General features: G+C 37.7%; 1 protein-coding gene across 1 annotated transcript in view; it reads right to left on the bottom strand.

Annotated features, from left to right (window-relative positions):
• Positions 1 to 17,184, bottom strand: part of NFIA (nuclear factor I A) — a 393,295-nt gene that overhangs the window by 84,565 nt on the left and 291,546 nt on the right. The window lies entirely within an intron of this gene.

Genomic DNA, 17,184 nt, shown 5'->3' with positions numbered 1-17,184 from the left:
TTCCTGGCAGGAAGGATGGATTGACAAGCACACTTAAATCATGGAACAACAGTTTATGCAACCTAAAAGATTAAACTTAAAAGAATTTAAAAAAGAAATCTACCTGGGAAGGGAAAATTTGTTTTGAATTGGTTTGAACTTGTCATAGGAACAAACAGGTGACAGAACGGTCCCCTGATATCAGCATAGAGTTGATTTCAACTTACTCTCCTAAATCACAGTCCATTTTGGGGTTACTGATCTTCTCTAATTATGGAGCACCACTTCCCCAGTGCTTCCTGAAGTTGTTGTCTGGGCCAGTGGCCTTTCAGACCCTTTGTAAAGAAGGTTATAGAAGCATATGAGGACCTCATATGCAATCATCTTATCTTGCCAGTTACTTTACTTCAGTGTCAAGGCACTCTCTCCACATTTTATACAATTTAGCTATTTTAACATTTAAAAAACCCTCATCAATGGTAACTCAGTTGCTCATCCAATGAATAATTTATAATAGAAAAAAAAGAAAAGGTAAAAGTTAAAAAATAAAAGTTAAATGGTTAAATAAGGTATAACCAAGGCAAATAACACTGTAAAAGAATAATGACAATGGAAAGATATTTAATGACATGAAATAAAGACATGGAAAGCAATTACAAAATAGGATATTATACAGTGATGCCATTTTAAGATGTATTTCTATGTACAGAGAAAGAACTGGAAAGAAATATGCATAAACTAGAACAGTACTTCTCTCTGCATGTTGGATTTGAGTGATTTTCACTGCTTCTTTTTGCTTACTTGTTTTTTCTATGATGAATATATTTTGTTTTAAGAAAATAAAAGCTTGTTTTTTAAAAAATAGTATTTTTACTCTAGTCTAAACTTTTCATAGCATTTCCAGCATAGGAAATGCTTTGGGAAGAAAATAATGGGAAAATGGTCCCTTGTAATTACTGCATCTGTAATGTTCTCGGCAACTACACTGACACACACAACTAGAGGCATCTATCAGTTTGGTAGGGTGCCAATTAAAACAATGAAAACTTGGATATAAAAATAAAGGAAATGACTCCTAGTCTCCACATCACAGGAAAAATTTGGGCTCTTTTAAATTTGCAGCACAAAATTGGTCTGATTTTATGTTAAAAGAACCAAATCTCATTTTACTTATACATATTTACATGTATTATGTTCTGCCTATGACCAGAGAATTATTTGGGTGAACTGGAAAAATAAGTAATAAAAATAATAATGATATTAGCATGTAAACGTTACCGAGTACTTGCTAAGTTCCATGTACTACTCTAAGCACTTTATAGGCATAGATCTGTTTAGAAATTTAGTTAGTTTGTCTAAACATGTCCTTGTTATTTCTCATCACAGATTTCTTTAATGAAATTCTACAAGACAACTTTCAAGTGTGACCACAGATTCTATAAGGAGAGAGACCAGATCTGCTTTGCCTGCCTCTATTTTCACGCTATCTAACAAAGAGTCTAGAACATATCAAGTGGCCTGAAAAGATATGTAAACTACCTGTACAGTTCTCGGCTTTATCTGTGGCTTTACTAAGAGATGCCTGGACAGAGCAAAACTTGGGGTTTTGACTCTGAGAAAGAAACAAATTGCAAATCGGCAAGCACATTTGCATAGTCAGACATAAGGACAACGTGAAGTGGCATGTGATTTCACACGAGCTAGACAAATCCAGATCAGATCCGTTCTACAGATCAATATGTGTGTGATTTGAATTAGAAACAAGTCACTAAGTGATTTAGCTATATTTGTTTGCTCGCTGAATCAGTAACCAAAGTCATGGCCTGCCAATGTCCTATCATCGTTAGGACGAATTGAGATTTTGGATCAACGTTCATTACAAGTAACCTAACCTAAGGTACCATCATGTAATTACATCACAGAAGAGATTTCAAATTAAAAAATGAAAGGAAAGAAATAAAATGCTCCCAAATGTAAAGAAATCTCCCAATTCATTCAAAACTCTTCTGTGCAAGGCAATTTTTAGGCTTCCAACCAGTCCACTGATTTAAACTCAGTCAAATGCCTGAATTATGTGTCATGGAACAGAAATAGAATAGAAAATGAAAATGTCAAAACTTTTGAGATGGCAGAATTTTTTTCAGATGATGGAATTGATGATGAAATGCAGTATCTGAACTAATCTTATTAAAGAAAGCAAATGGCTGGACTCAAGGAAAAGTCATTTCTTTGAAAAGTTCATGTTTTCCAACCCATGCAATTCTAAATACATCAGAAATGTTGACATGATTTAAACCCACCACTTAACGCTTTTAAAAGGGGAAGTGGAAGTCAAATATAGACAATAAGCATCAAAATGCTTATCAAGTTAGTAAATGGATTCAAAATGATCAAAATTTAAATCCTCTTTGAAAGGGTTAAAGAGAGAAGAAATACTTTCTGCATACAAGAAGAACAAGCCAAACTCTGTATAATCTTCCAAATTTATCACGGTCAAGTAATATGAACCCCAAGGCTGTCATGAATCTCAAAATTACTTTGTGTTTTCAATTTTTAAAGACTCATACTGAGCATGTTTTCTTATTATTTACTTATATTTTCTCCATATGCATAATGTATGTTTTGGTTAATTTGCTTTGTATACTTAACTGACCAAATGAAGTTTTAAAATGCTAGTCAACTGCTTTATGTTTAAATCTAGACAACATTAATCCTGCCTTTTATTTTTGAAATCAAATTTGGTTTCTGTACGTTACTTTAAAAATAAACTCTTTGTTAAAATTTCTTTTACCAAATAGCTATGCACAACTGTTACACAATTACTGCACAGATTGACTGATTGGCTTTCTCTTAATGAGTCAAAATTTTGATTTAGAACTATTTTTTAGAAGTATCAGATTTAAAAAAAAAAAAGATTATAAAGTAATGCTACACGTTTTTCTGGAACAAACAAAATATTACTTCAAAGTTCCTTTCAATATGTAAAAAAGAATTACATAGAATTAGAAGCAGAAATTTACCATAATGTTTTGTTTCAATGGGACATTCCTGGAGACCTTCAAGATGGTGGAAGAGTAAGATGTGGAGATCACCTTCCTCCCCCCAAATACATCAGAAATACATCTACATGTGGAACAACTCCTACAGAACACCTACTGAACACTGGCAGAAGGTGACGGAGTTTGGGAGCAACTGTAGGCTTAGGGTTTGCTTTCTGCATCTAATTTGTTTCTGGTTTTATGTTTACCTTTGTTTAGTATTTAGAGTTTATTATCATTGGCAGATTTGTTTATTGATTTGGTTGCTCTCTTCCTTTTTTTATATATATATAGATATATTTTTTTTTTCCTTTTTCTCTTTTTGCAAGCATGTAGGTATATACTTATTTGTGTGATTTTGTCTATATAGCTTTGCTTTTACCATTTTCCCTAGGGTTCTGTCTGTCCGGATTTTTTGTTGTTTTTTTTCTTAGTATAGTTTTTAGTGCTTGTTATTATTGGTGGATTTGTTTTCTGGTTCAGTTACTCTCTAATTTCTTTCTTTCTTTTTTTTAATTACTTTTAAATTTTTAATAATTAATTTTTATTTTAATAATTATTTTATTTTATTTATTTCTTTTTTTCCTCCCTTTTCTTCTGAGCCATGTGGTTGACAGGGTCTTGGTGCTCTGGCCGGATGTCAGGCCTCTGCCTCTGAGGTGGGAGAGCCGAGTTTAGGACATTGATCTACCAAAGACCTCCCAGCTCCATGTAATATCAAATGGTGAAAGAGATCTCCATCTCAACGCTAAGACCAGCTCCACTCAATGACCAGCAAGCTACAGTGCTGGACATCCTATGCCAAACAACGAGCAAGACAGGAACACAACCCCACCCATTAGCAGAGAAGCTGCCTAAAATCATAATGAGGTCACAGACACCCCAAAACACACCACCAGACATGGTCCTTCCCACCAGAAAGACAATATCCAGCCTCATCCACCAGAACACAGGCACTAGTCCCCTCCACCAGGAAGCCTACACAACCCACTGAACCAACCTTAGCCACTGGGGGCAGACACTAAAAACAACGGGAACTATGAACCTGCAGTCTGTGAAAAGGAGACCCTAAACACAGTAAGATAAGAAAAATGAGAAGACAGAGAAACACACAGCAGTTGAAGGAGCAAGGTAAAAACCCATCAGACCAAACAAATAAAGAGGAAATGGGCAGTCTACCTGAAAAAGAATTCAGAGCAATGATAGTAAAGATGATCCAAATTCTTAGAAATAGAATGGAGAAAATACAACAAATGTTTAACAAGGACCTAGAAGTACTAAAAAGGAAAGTAAAAAGATGATGAACAACACAGTAAATGAAATTAAAAATTCTCTGGAAGGAATCAATAGCAGAATAACTGAGGCAGAAGAACAGATAAGTGACCTGGAAGATAAAATACTGGAAATAACTACTGCAGAGCAGAATAAAGGAAAAAGAATGAAAAGAATTGAGGACAGTCTCAGAGATCACTGGGACAACATTAAACGCACAAACATTCAAATTATAGGGGTACCAGAAGAAGAAGAGAAAAAGAAAGGGACTGAGAAAATATTTGAAGAGATTATAGTTGAAAACATTCCTAATATGGGAAAGGAAACAGTTAATCAAGTCCAGGAAGCACAGAGAGTCCCATACAGGATAAATCCAAGGAGAATCATGCCGAGACACATATTAATCAAACTATCAAAAATAAAACACAAAGAAAATATATTAAAAGCAGCTAGGGAAAAACAAAAAATAACATAAAAGGGAATCCCCATAAGGTTAACAGCTGATCTGTCAGCACAAACTCTGCAAGCCAGAAGGGAGTAGCAGGACATATTTAAAGTCATGAAAGGGAAGAACCTACAACCGAGATTACTCTACCCAGCAAAGATCTCATTCAGATTTGATGGAGAAATTAAAACCTTTACAGACAAACAAAAGTTAAGAGAATTCAGCACCACTAAACCAGCTTTACAACAAATGCTAAAGGAACTTCTCTAGGCAGGAAAAGCAAGAGAAGGAAAAGACCTACAATAACAAACCCAAAACAATTAAGAAAATGGGAATAGGAACATACATATCAATAATTACTTTAAACGTGAATGGATTAAATGCTCCAACCAAAAGACACAGACTAGCTGAAAGGACACAAAAACAAGACCCGTATATATGCTGCCTACAAGAAACCCACTTCAGATCTAGGGACACATACAGACTGAAAGTGAGGGGATGGAGAAAGATATTCTATGCAAATGGAAAACAAAAGGAGGGCTTTTGTTTGGAGGGCTTCCCTGGTGGCGCAGTGGTTGAGAGTCCGCCTGCCGATTCAGGGGACATGGGTTTGTGCCCTGGTCTGGAAAGATCCCACATGCCGTGGAGCGGCTAGGCCCATGAGCCATGGCCACTGAGCCTGCGCATCCGGAGCCTGTGCTCCGCAACGGGAGAGGCCACAACAGTGAGAGGCCCGCCTACCACAAAGAAAAAAAAAAAAAAGAGAAAGCTGGAGTAACAATTTGCATATCAGACAATACAGACGTTAAAATAAAGACTATTACAAGAAACAATGAAGGACACTACATAATGATCAAGGGATCAATACAAGAAGAAGATATAACAATTGTAAATATTTATGCACCCAACGTAGGAGCACCTCAATACATAAGGCAAATTCTAAGAGCCATAAAAGGGAAATCGACAGTAACACAATCATAGTAGGGGACTTTAACACCCCACTTTCACCAACGGACAGATCATCCAAAATGAAAATAAACAAGGAAACACAAGCTTTAAATGATACATAGAAGAAGATGGACTTAATTGATATTTATAGGACATTCCATCCCCGAACAACAGAATACACTTTCTTCTCAAGTGCTCTTGGAACATTCTCCAGGATAGACCATACCTTGGGTCACAAATCAAGCCTTGGTAAATTTAAGAAAATTGATATCGTAGCAAGTAGCTTTTCTGACCACAACACTATCAGACTAGATATGAATTACAGGAAAAAATCTGTAAAGAATACAAACACATGGAGGCTAAACAATACACTACTTAATAACCAAGAGATCACTGAAGAAATCAAGGAGGAAATCAAAAAATACCTAGAAACAAATGAAAATGAAAACACGATGACCCAAAACCTATGGGATGGAGCAAAAGCAATTCTAAGAGGGAAGTTTATAGCAATACAATCCTACCTCAAGAAACAAAAACATTTCAAATAAACAACCTAACCTTACACCTAAAGCAATTTGAGAAAGAAGAACAAAAAGACCCCAAAGTTAGCAGAAGGAAAGAAATCATAAAGATCACATCAGAAATAAATGAAAAAGAAATGAAGGAAACGATAGCAAAGGTCAATAAAACTAAAAGCTGGTTCTTTAAGATAAACAAACTTGATAAACCATTAGTCAGACTCATCAAGAAAAAAAGGGAGAAGATTCAAATCAATAGAATTAGAAATGAAAAAGGAGAAGTAACAACTGACACTGCAGAAATACAAAGGATCATGAGAGATTACTACAAGCAACTCTATGCCAATAAAATGGACAACCTGGAAGAAATGGACAAATTCTTAGAAAAGCACAACCTTCCGAGACTGAACCAGGAAGAAATAGAAAATATAAACAGACTAATCACAAGCACTGAAATTGAGACTGTGATTAAAAATATTCCAACAAACAAAAGCTCAGGACCAGAAGGCTTCACAGGCAAATTCTATCAAACATTTAGAGAAGAGCTAACACCTATCCTTCTCAAACTCTTCCAAAATATAGCAGAGGGAGGAACACTCCCAAACTCATTCTACAAGACCACCATCACCCTGATACCAAAACCAGACAAAGATGTCATAAAGAAAGGAAACTACAGGCCAATATCACTGATGAACATAGATGCAAAAATCCTCAACAAAATAATAGCAAACAGAACCCAACAGCACATTAAAAGAATCATACACCATGATCAAGTGGGGTTTATCCCAGGAACGCCAGGATTATTCAATATATGCAAATCAATTAATGTGATGCACCATATTAACAAATTGAAGGATAAAAACCATATGATCATCTCAATAGATGCAGGAAAAAGCTTTTGACAAAATTTAACACCCATTTATGATAAAAACCCTGTAGAAAGTAGGCATAGAGGGAACTTACCTCAACATAATAAAGGCTATATATGACAAACCCACAGCCAACATCATTCTCAATGGTGAAAAACTGAATCCATTTTCATTAAGGTCAGGAACAAGACAAGGTTGCCCTCTCTCACCACTGTTATTCAACATAATTTTGCAAGTTTTAGCCACAGCAATCAGAGAAGAAAAACAAATAAAAGGAATCCAAATTGGAAAAGAAGAAGTAAAGCTGTCACGATACTATATATAGAGAATCCTAAAGATGCTACCAGAAAACTACTAGAGCTAATCAGTGAATTTGGTAAAGTAGCAGGATAGAAAATTAATGCATAGAAATCTCTTGCATTCCTATACACTAATGATGAAAAATGTGAAAGAGAAATTAAGGAAACACTCCCATTTACCACTGCAACAAAAAGAATAAAATTCCTGACAAAGCGAGAGAGAGGCATGGATATATCTACACTACCAAACGTAAGGTAGATAGCTAGTGGGAAGCAGCCGCATAGCACAGGGAGATCAGCTCTGTGCTTTGTGACCACCTGGAGGGGTGGGATAGGGAGGGGGGGAGGGTGGGAGGGAGGGAGACACAAGAGGGAAGAGATATGGGAACATATGTATATGTATAACTGATTCACTTTGTTATAAAGTAGAAACTAACACACCATTGTAAAGCAATTATATTCCAATAAAGATGTAAAAAAAAAAAAGAATAAAATTCCTAGGAATAAACCTACCTAAGGAGACAAAAGACCTGTATGCAGAAAACTATAAGACACTGATGAAAGAAATTAAAGATGATACAAACAGATGGAGAGATATACCACGTTCTTGGATTGGAAGAATCAACATTGTGAAAATGACTCTACTACCCAAAGCAATCTACACATTCAATGCAATCCCTATCAAACTACCAATGGCATTTTTCACAGAACTAGAACAAAACATTTCATAATTTGTATGGAAACACAAAAGACCCCGAATAACCAAAGCAATCTTGAGGAAGAAAAACGGAGCTGGTGGAATCAGGCTCCCTGACTTCAGACTATACTACAAAGCTACAGTAATCAAGACAGTATGGTACTGTCACAAAAACAGAAATATAGAATAGTGGAACAGGATAGAAAGCCCAGAGATAAAGCAACACACCTAGGGTCACCTTATTTTTGATAAAGGAGGCAAGCATATACAATGGAGAAAAGACAGCCTCTTCAATAAGTGCTGCTGGGAAAACAGGACAGCTACATGTAAAAGAATGAAATTAGAACACTCCCTAACACCATACACAAAAATAAACTCAAAATGGATTAAAGACCTAAATGTAAGGCCAGACTCTATAAAACTCTTAGAGAAAAACATAGGCAGAACACTTTGTGACACAAATCACAGCAAGATCCTTTTTGACCCACCTCCTAGAAAAATGGGAATAAAAACAAAAATAAACAAATGGGACCTCCTGAACCTTAAAAGCTTTTGCACAGCAAAGGAAACCATAAACAAGATGAAAAGACAACACTCAGAATGGGAGAAAATATTTTCAAATGAAGCAACTGACAAAGGATTAATCTCCCAAATTTACAAGCAGCTTATGCAGCTCAATATCAAAAAACAAACATCCCAATCTAAAAATGGGCAGAAGACCTAAATAGACATTTCTCCAAAGAAGATATACAGACTGCCAACAAACACATGACAGGATGCTCAACATCACTAATTATTAGAGAAATGCAAATCGAAACTACAATGAGGTATCACCTCACAGCAGTCACAATGGCCATCATCAAAAAATCTACAAACAATAAATGTTGGAGACGGTGTGGAGAAAAGTGAACCCTCTCGCACTGCTGGTGGGAATGTAAATTGATACAGCCACTATGAAGAACAGTATGGAGGTTCCTTTAAAAACTAGAAATAGAACTACCATACGACCCAGCAATCCTACTACTGGGCATATACCTGGAGTAAAACATAATTTAAATAAAGTAATGTACCACAATGTTCATTGCAGCTCTATTTACAATAGCCAGGACATGGAAGCAACCTAAGTGTCTACTGACAAATGAATGGATAAAGACGATGTGGCACATATATACAATGCAATACCACTCAGCCGTAAAAAGAAACGAAATTGAGTTATTTGTAGTGAGGTGGATGGACACAGAGTCTGTCATACAGAGTGAAGCAATTCAGAATGAGAAAAACAAACACTGTATGCTAACAGATATATATGGAATCTAAAAAAAAAAAGAAAAAAAAAAGGTTCTGAAGAACCTAGGGGCTGGGCAGGACAGGAATAAAGATGCAGACGTAGAGAATGGACTTGAGGACACAGGGAGGGGGAAGGGTAAGCTGGGATGAAGTGAGAGAGTGGCATGGACATATATACACTACCAAATGTAAAATAGATACCTAGTGGGAAGCAGCTGCATAGCACAGGGAGATCAGCTCAGTGCTCTGTGACCACCTAGAGGGGTGGGATAGGGAGGGTGGGAGGGAGACACAAGCGGGAGGAGATATGCGGATATATGTATACGTATAGCTGATTCACTTTGTTATAAAGCAGAAACTAACACACCATGGTAAAGAAATTATACCCCAAGAAAGATGTTAAAAAAAAAAAAAGGGACATTCTCTCCTATTGATTGCTATAAAAACCCAATGGTGGTAAATAGAATAGGAGATGAATTTCAAGAAGCTTTTGGGCTTGCCATTGACTTTCTAACAACTAGACTTTCTGAATTTCTCTCCAATTAGCCATTTTTCTGAGCTATCTGAGTCATTTCAAATAGTGTTCAATGGACAAAGGCAACAAACGTACATGAAATTCTAGTCTTTCAGTTATTCTGTTCCCTGGAGGCAGCTGTGAGTGAAAGTACAGGCCAAATACAGTATTCAAAAAGATTCTGTTAGCTTTATCATTGATATTTGTGGTAGTCAGATTTCTAAGAAGATCCCAAAGTTCCTGGCCCCTTGGTTGCATACTTTGTATAATCCCTTCCCTTTGAATGTGGGTGGTACCTGTGAATTAAATGGATGTCATTCTTGGGCTTCCCTGGTGGCGCAGTGGTTGGGAATCTGCCTGCTAATGCAGGGGACACGGGTTCGAGCCCTAGTCTGCGAGGATCCCACATGCCACAGAGCAACTGGGCCCGTGAGCCACAACTACTGAGCTTGCACGTCTGGAGCCTGTGCTCTGCAACAAGAGAGGCTGTGACAGTGAGAGGCCCGCGCACCTCGATGAAGACTGGCCCCCGCTTGCCACAACTAGAGAAAGCCCTCACACAGAAACGAAGACCCAACACAGCAAAAATAAATAAATTAAAAAAAAAAAAAAAAAGGATGTCATTCTTGTGATTAGGTTGTTATATTGCCAAGGGGAAAGAACTTTTGTGAATGTAATTAAGGTCCCTAACCAGATGACTCTGAGTTAGTAAAGGATTATTATGCTGGGTGGGCCTGACTTCATCAGATGAGTCCTTCAAAAGAAGCATCAGGGACTTCCCTGGTGGTACAGTGCTTAAGAATCTGCATGCCAATGCAGGGGACATGTGTTCGAGCCCTGGTCTGGGAAGATCCCACATGCCGTGGAGCAACTAAGCCTGTGCACCACAGCTACTGAGCCTGCGAACCACAACCACTGAAGCCCGCACTCCTAGAGCCCGTGCTCCGCAACAACAGAAGCCACCGTGATGAGGAGCCCACGTGCTGCAACAAAGAGTAGCCCCCGCTCGCCACAATAGAGAAAGCCCGTGCACAGCAATGAAGATCCAATACAGCCAAAAATAAATAAATAAATTTATAAAGAAATAAAATTAAAAAAAAAAAGAATTAGAAGTCAGATTCTCTTGCTGGCTTTGAAGTAGTAAGCTGCCGTGTGATAAAAAGGCCTGTGAGAAGGTCACATGGCAAAGAACTGTAGAGACCTCAAGGGACTAAGTGGGGCTGTGGCTCACAGACAGCTTTTAAGAAAGCTGGGACCTTAGTCTTAAAGCTACAAGGAACAGAACTCTACCAACCATCGCGAGCATGTGCAAGAAAACCCTAAGCTCCAGAAAAGAATGCAATCTGGACAAAATTTTGATTGCAGCCTTGTGAGTCCCTGAGCAAAGAGACCAGTTAAGCTGTGCCCAGACTCTTGACCCATGGAAACCATGAGATAATAAATGTGTGTTGTTTTGTTTTAAGCTAAGTTTGTTGTAATTTGCTATATAGCAATAGCAGACTAACATGATATTCAAATATAAGACTATTGTTCATGCTAGGAATGGGTGTATTAGAGATGCCGATTATGCACTAATTAATCTCTAGACATCCAGAAGTTTCCATTATTTTTGGCAAGTCTGTCCTAGCAGTGAGGTATTCCGTTAGCCTATACTCACCCAGAGAAAATGGTAAGACACCTTCTTAGGAAAGAGGCTAATAAATAGTGATTTCCAGTGGTGTAAACACTTTCTATTTCCTCCTGATTCTTTCAAGAAACATCAATAATAAAATGAGATCAAATGATATGAAAAAATTCAAAATAATTCTTGAGGTCTCCTATAACAAATCAAGGGTTTTTTTTTTCGGTGGGGGGTACTTTTCGCTGCAATCTGATGTAACAAAAAGAATACACAGGGGAAAAAATCATAATCAATTTCAACTCCCCCTCTCACCCAAATCATGAGATTTACGAACCACTTTGATCAAGAACTTTAGAGTGACAATTGTGAAGCAAATCCTACAGGAATGATAAGAAAGTACAATGCTGTTCTTTGCTTGAGAAAGCTTCTAAAAGGGGATATTTTTTAGGAGTCAAAGGAGCTACAGTACTAATGGGAAGGGGGGAAGAAGGGAGAGATCACAATAAACTATAATTATTCCAGTGACAATGGAAAAACATGCTGGATTTTTAAAGAGGAGGTGACAAGTCAGGGTTAGTATTTATTTTGTTAGAGGACTTAGTCAAACATCCACTGTCCTGTGAAAATGCTGGACATTAAAAACTAGAAATAGAACTACCATACGACCCAGCAATCCTACTACTGGGCATATACCTGGAGTAAAACATAATTTAAATAAAGTAATGTACCACAATGTTCATTGCAGCTCTATTTACAATAGCCAGGACATGGAAGCAACCTAAGTGTTGCTTAGGTTAATGCTGGTTAATGCTACTCAGGACAGCAGGACCTTATCTTGTCTGTTGTAGGAGTTTGCGTGATGCAATTTCAGTTGTCAGAGAAGATTTAACTGGTATATGTTTCTTTCTTCAAAGTATCAAAGTCAAGAACAGAAAGGTTAGGGGACTTCCCTGGCGGTCCAGTGGTTGAGACTCTGTGCTCCCACTGCAGGGGGCATGGGTTCGATCCCTGGTCGGGGAACTAAGATCTCACACGCCTCGTGGCACAGCCAAAAAAAAAAAAAAAAGAAAGAAAGAAATGTTAGTTTCAATACTGTTCTTTTATAGTCACAATCTGTTTGGGAGAAACCAGCAAACTCTGCACTTTCATTTTAAAATCCAATATATAAGCTGGTTAGAGAGGACCACAAGATGCTGTTTAAGTTCATCTGTTCATGTTTGACTTCAGACATTCTTCTGTTTGCTGTCATGATCGAATTCCCAATGACCTATCTTTACCGCTTTACCAGAACAACTATCACACTAAACCTAAAGGCTATTGGAAGCCTTCATCCACCGAGGAGCCTCAAGAGAGCCAGGAGGCAGCTAAAGAGATGGTCATCAAATTCCTACATATTGATCATTTCCAAAAAACAGAGAATAATAAAAGCCACAAGTGATGGAGTACCTACTATGTACCATGTACTTACAAATCCTTACATTTTCATCTCACAATGGTAGGTATTATTATCCTACCTACCTATAACTTTTTAAAGAGGAGAAATGTCACAGAAAGTAGATATCAAGGACGTCAAACAACTTGCTCAAGGTCATACAGCCATTCTTTGCTGTACACCTGTAACTAGCACATCATTGTTAATCAACTATACTCCAATATAAAATAAAAATTAAAAAAAAAAGATCATACAGCCATTAAGTGATTATTCCAACCCAGGTCTCTCTGCTTCTAAAGCTTGGATATTTTGTAAAATATCACACTCCCTCACGTAGTTTCCCTTGTATACTATAAAAAGTGTCCTATTTAAGTCAACAAAATATATTCATAGTTGAAGTTTCTAACACGGTTATCCAAAGAAAGAAATCAAAGAAAGTTTATATCAGCTGCAAACGAATATGCGAAAAATGAAAACAACTCTGAAGTATAGTACTGAGAATCACCTTGTCTTACACACCAAAGGTTTTTCTTGGCCTTAGTAGGAATCAGTATTTTATTAAATATATTTATAAATGTCTTACCAGTAACTGGTAATACATATAATACTGGTAATATATGTATTACCAGTAACTCTAACACAGAACCTCCAAAGGAAAAATATCACACAGTCTTAGAAGAAGTCTTCTAATAGATAACGACCCAAAGATGTTAAATTGTAGAAGGGTAAACACATTTAATATGTACGATAGGCCGCTTGCCTGTTCAACGAGTGGCTTTCTCTATAGCCTCCTGCGAATGACAGCAGAAGGATCACAATTGTTCTTTTAAGAATCATTGACATCTTCCAAGCTTAGTCTATATGATAATGCAGAAATACCTCATGTAACCAGAGGTAAAGTCTAACACACAATTATTAAGAATTCAGTAAGTCTTGACATGAAGGGAGGCCTCTGAGCTACTAATATCAGTGTCAAAGTAGGCAACTAAGTTGAAGCATTTTACTCAGAGGAAAGTGCTGTTGTACAGAAACTAAGGGAAGTATTTCAAGGAAATGGCTGTGATGGATTGCGGTGAAGGCTGTTGAGAGGTCAAGTATGATGAGAATAAATGAGCACCAGGAGAGTGAGGCCCATGGAAGATGGGTTAGAATGGCTTGCAAAAATCAACGGGAAGGGAAGAAGCAGGGACAATGGTTGTAGTCAACTCTCTCATAAAACTAGTCTGTAGAGGGGAGCAGAAAATTAGGGTAGTAGCTTTAGGGAGCTGGAGGGAAGCAAAGCAGAGCTTTCTGAAGGTGGGAGCCAATAAGGCATGCTGGCCTTCTGATGGGCATGTCTAGCAGGTGGGCAGAAGGCCATGCTTTGGCGGCAGGATAATTGAGGGAGCAAAGTCCCGGAGAAGGTGAGAGGTCACAAGATTAGTCAGGGGAGGAGCCAGGATTTGAACCCAGCCAGCCAAAACTCTTCCTCCTTTCAGTGTACTGCCCCACCCAGATGCCTACTTCTGAAAAAAGGTCCCATTATCTATCTATCTTACTGGTATAAACAAGCTGGTTTAAAATAGAGCTTATTAAGGTTATGGAAACATTTTTCTCCAGCCTAAATGACATGCTAACTGCTGTCGTACTGTTCTCTGTACATTTGGGCCTTCAGATTCCCCTATACCTCCAGGTCTAAGTGTGGGGAATGGATACACCACTCAAGTCTGTCAGACTAATTGTGCCGGCATAAACTGCAGTGCCATTTCTCAAGGACAGGATGAAACCTGAGGACCAGTACCATATTTTGCAAGTCACCTACCACCAGCAAATTTACCCTCAGACTCATGGCTTCCAGACGCAGAGCACTGCCCCACTCTCTAGCAGCTGCCCCCCAGGCAAGAACTGGACCTTCCTAGGACCATTTCAGCTATACCTTATGATGAGATCATCTCCAACCATGATGCTAAATAAAGGCTGTGCTTGGATAGATTAATCCCACAGTTAAAGGACCATTCTGTTCCTGTGGGTATCAACACAAGCTGTGTGACAGGAGGAAGTAATTCAAGATACTGTATTCATCTTAGATTTGTGTCCTAATGATAAACTCCATTAGGGTTCATCCTAATGTAATTTATTATGATTAACACACTCAACAACAAAAAAGTAAAACATTCAGACTATTTTGACTTTTAACCTTTTTTCAGTGAATAAAAATGTTTTAAAATCATTTTTATGATGGAGAGAATAAAATGAAAGTTAATACAGCTTCTGAGGTTTATCCTTCTTGCTCTATACGCAACTATTTAAAATGAGCTAAAAGGACCCCCCCCAAAGAATTACCACATCATAAAGAAGTTCAGGTAATTTAAAAGGCTTGGACACAAGTGATATCTTCAATTTTTAAAAAATGGGAGAATGGAGTAAAAATTATATGGATTATTCAGGAGAAAAGAAATTAGTTCTCTAATGTATTCCAAATGTTCACTTGTAAGTGAAAATTTACAACCAGAGAGAGTAAAAAGAATAGACACAGGGAAAACGTCATACAAAACATCTAGTTCCTATAAACAGAGGTACCATACAACCCAGGAATCCCACTACTGGGCATATACCCTGAGAAAACCATAATTCAAAAAGAGTCATATACATGCACCCCAATGTTCATAGCAGCGTTACTTACAATAGCCAAGACATGGAAGCAACCTAAGTGTCCATCAACAGATGAATGGGTAAAGAAGATATGGTACATATATACAATGGAATATTACTCAGCCATATAAAGGAATGAAATAAAGCCATTTGCAGCAACATGGATGGACATAGAGATGATCATACTAAGGGAAGTAAGTCAGACAGAGAAAGACAAATATCATATGATTTCACTTACATGTGGAATTTTAAAAAAGGGTACAAATGAACTTATTTACAAAACAGAAATAGGCTCAGACATAGAAAACAAAGTTATGTTGTAGTGAGGTGAATGGACCTAGAGACTGTCATACAGAGTGAAGTAAGTCAGAAAGAGAAAAACAAATACCGTATGCTAACAATATATATGGAATCTAAAAAAAAGAAAAGGTTCTGAAGAACCTAGGGGCGGGGCAGAACAGGAATAAAGATGCAGACGTAGAGAATGGACTTGAGGACACAGGGAGGGGGAAAGGTAAGCTGGGATGAAGTGAGAGAGTGGCATGGACATATATACACTACCAAACGTAAAATAGATAGCTAGTGGGAAGCATCCACATAGCACAGGGACATCAGCTCGGTGCTTTGTGACCACCTAGAGGGGGTGGGATAGGGAGGGTGGGAGGGAGACGCAAGAGGGAGGAGATATGGGGATATATGTATATGTATAGCTCATTCACTTTGTCATACAGCAGAAACTAACACACCATTGTAAAGCAATTATACTCCAATAAAGATATCAAAAAAAAAATCTAGTTCCTTGGCCAACAATAAAGTCTCATGACTTTTTAGGGGATTTCCTCTCCTTTCAGGGTAAATACAGACACCCCAGTGTCAGGGCTAAAATTTTTAAATTGCATATCATGCTCCATATACTTACGAGTTGGAGATCCCCTACCCATTCCATCTTCCCCCTAACCATCTCACCCTTCCATGTGTTCAGGGAAGGATTGATTTTGGCTCAACATAGCAATCACACACATTCACAGAGGACTGAGAATGAAGAAGAAATTACTGAGAAAACCAAACTATTTTCTTTGTATGAAAAATAAATATAGTACAATATAACATAATGTTTTATTCATTCTGCCTAGATACCCAGATGAAAAGTAAAAAACTCAATCATACATATGTTTGGTTTATATCTGCCCTGTCTGATATGGTAGCTACTAGCCACATGTGGTTACTTAACTTTAAATTAATTAAAATTAAATGAATTAAAAAATTCAGTTGCTCAGCATAGCCACATTTCAAGTGCTCAATGGCCATATTTGGCTAGTTGTTACAGTATTGGACAGTGCATATTTAGAACATTTGCATCATTGCAGAAAGTTCTATTGAACAGCTTTGGTCTATATGTCACCAAATAACATTTTTACCTTTTTGGTCCTGTTGTAGAACAGTAGATAAATCTTACTTTTTTTTTTTTTTTTTTTTTTTTTTTTTCTTTTTTTTTTTTTTGCGGTACGCGGGCCTCTCACTGCTGTGGCCTCTCCTGCTGCAGAACACAGGCTCCGGATGCGCAGGCTCAGCGGCCATGGCTCACGGGCCCAGCTGCTCCGCGGCATGTGGGATCCTCCCGGACCGGGGCACGA

Source organism: Lipotes vexillifer, unplaced genomic scaffold, assembly GCF_000442215.2.
Source record: "Lipotes vexillifer unplaced genomic scaffold, Lipotes_vexillifer_v1.1 scaffold47, whole genome shotgun sequence".
NCBI lineage: Eukaryota > Metazoa > Chordata > Mammalia > Artiodactyla > Lipotidae > Lipotes > Lipotes vexillifer.
This window is presented reverse-complemented; position numbering and strand designations above follow the sequence as displayed.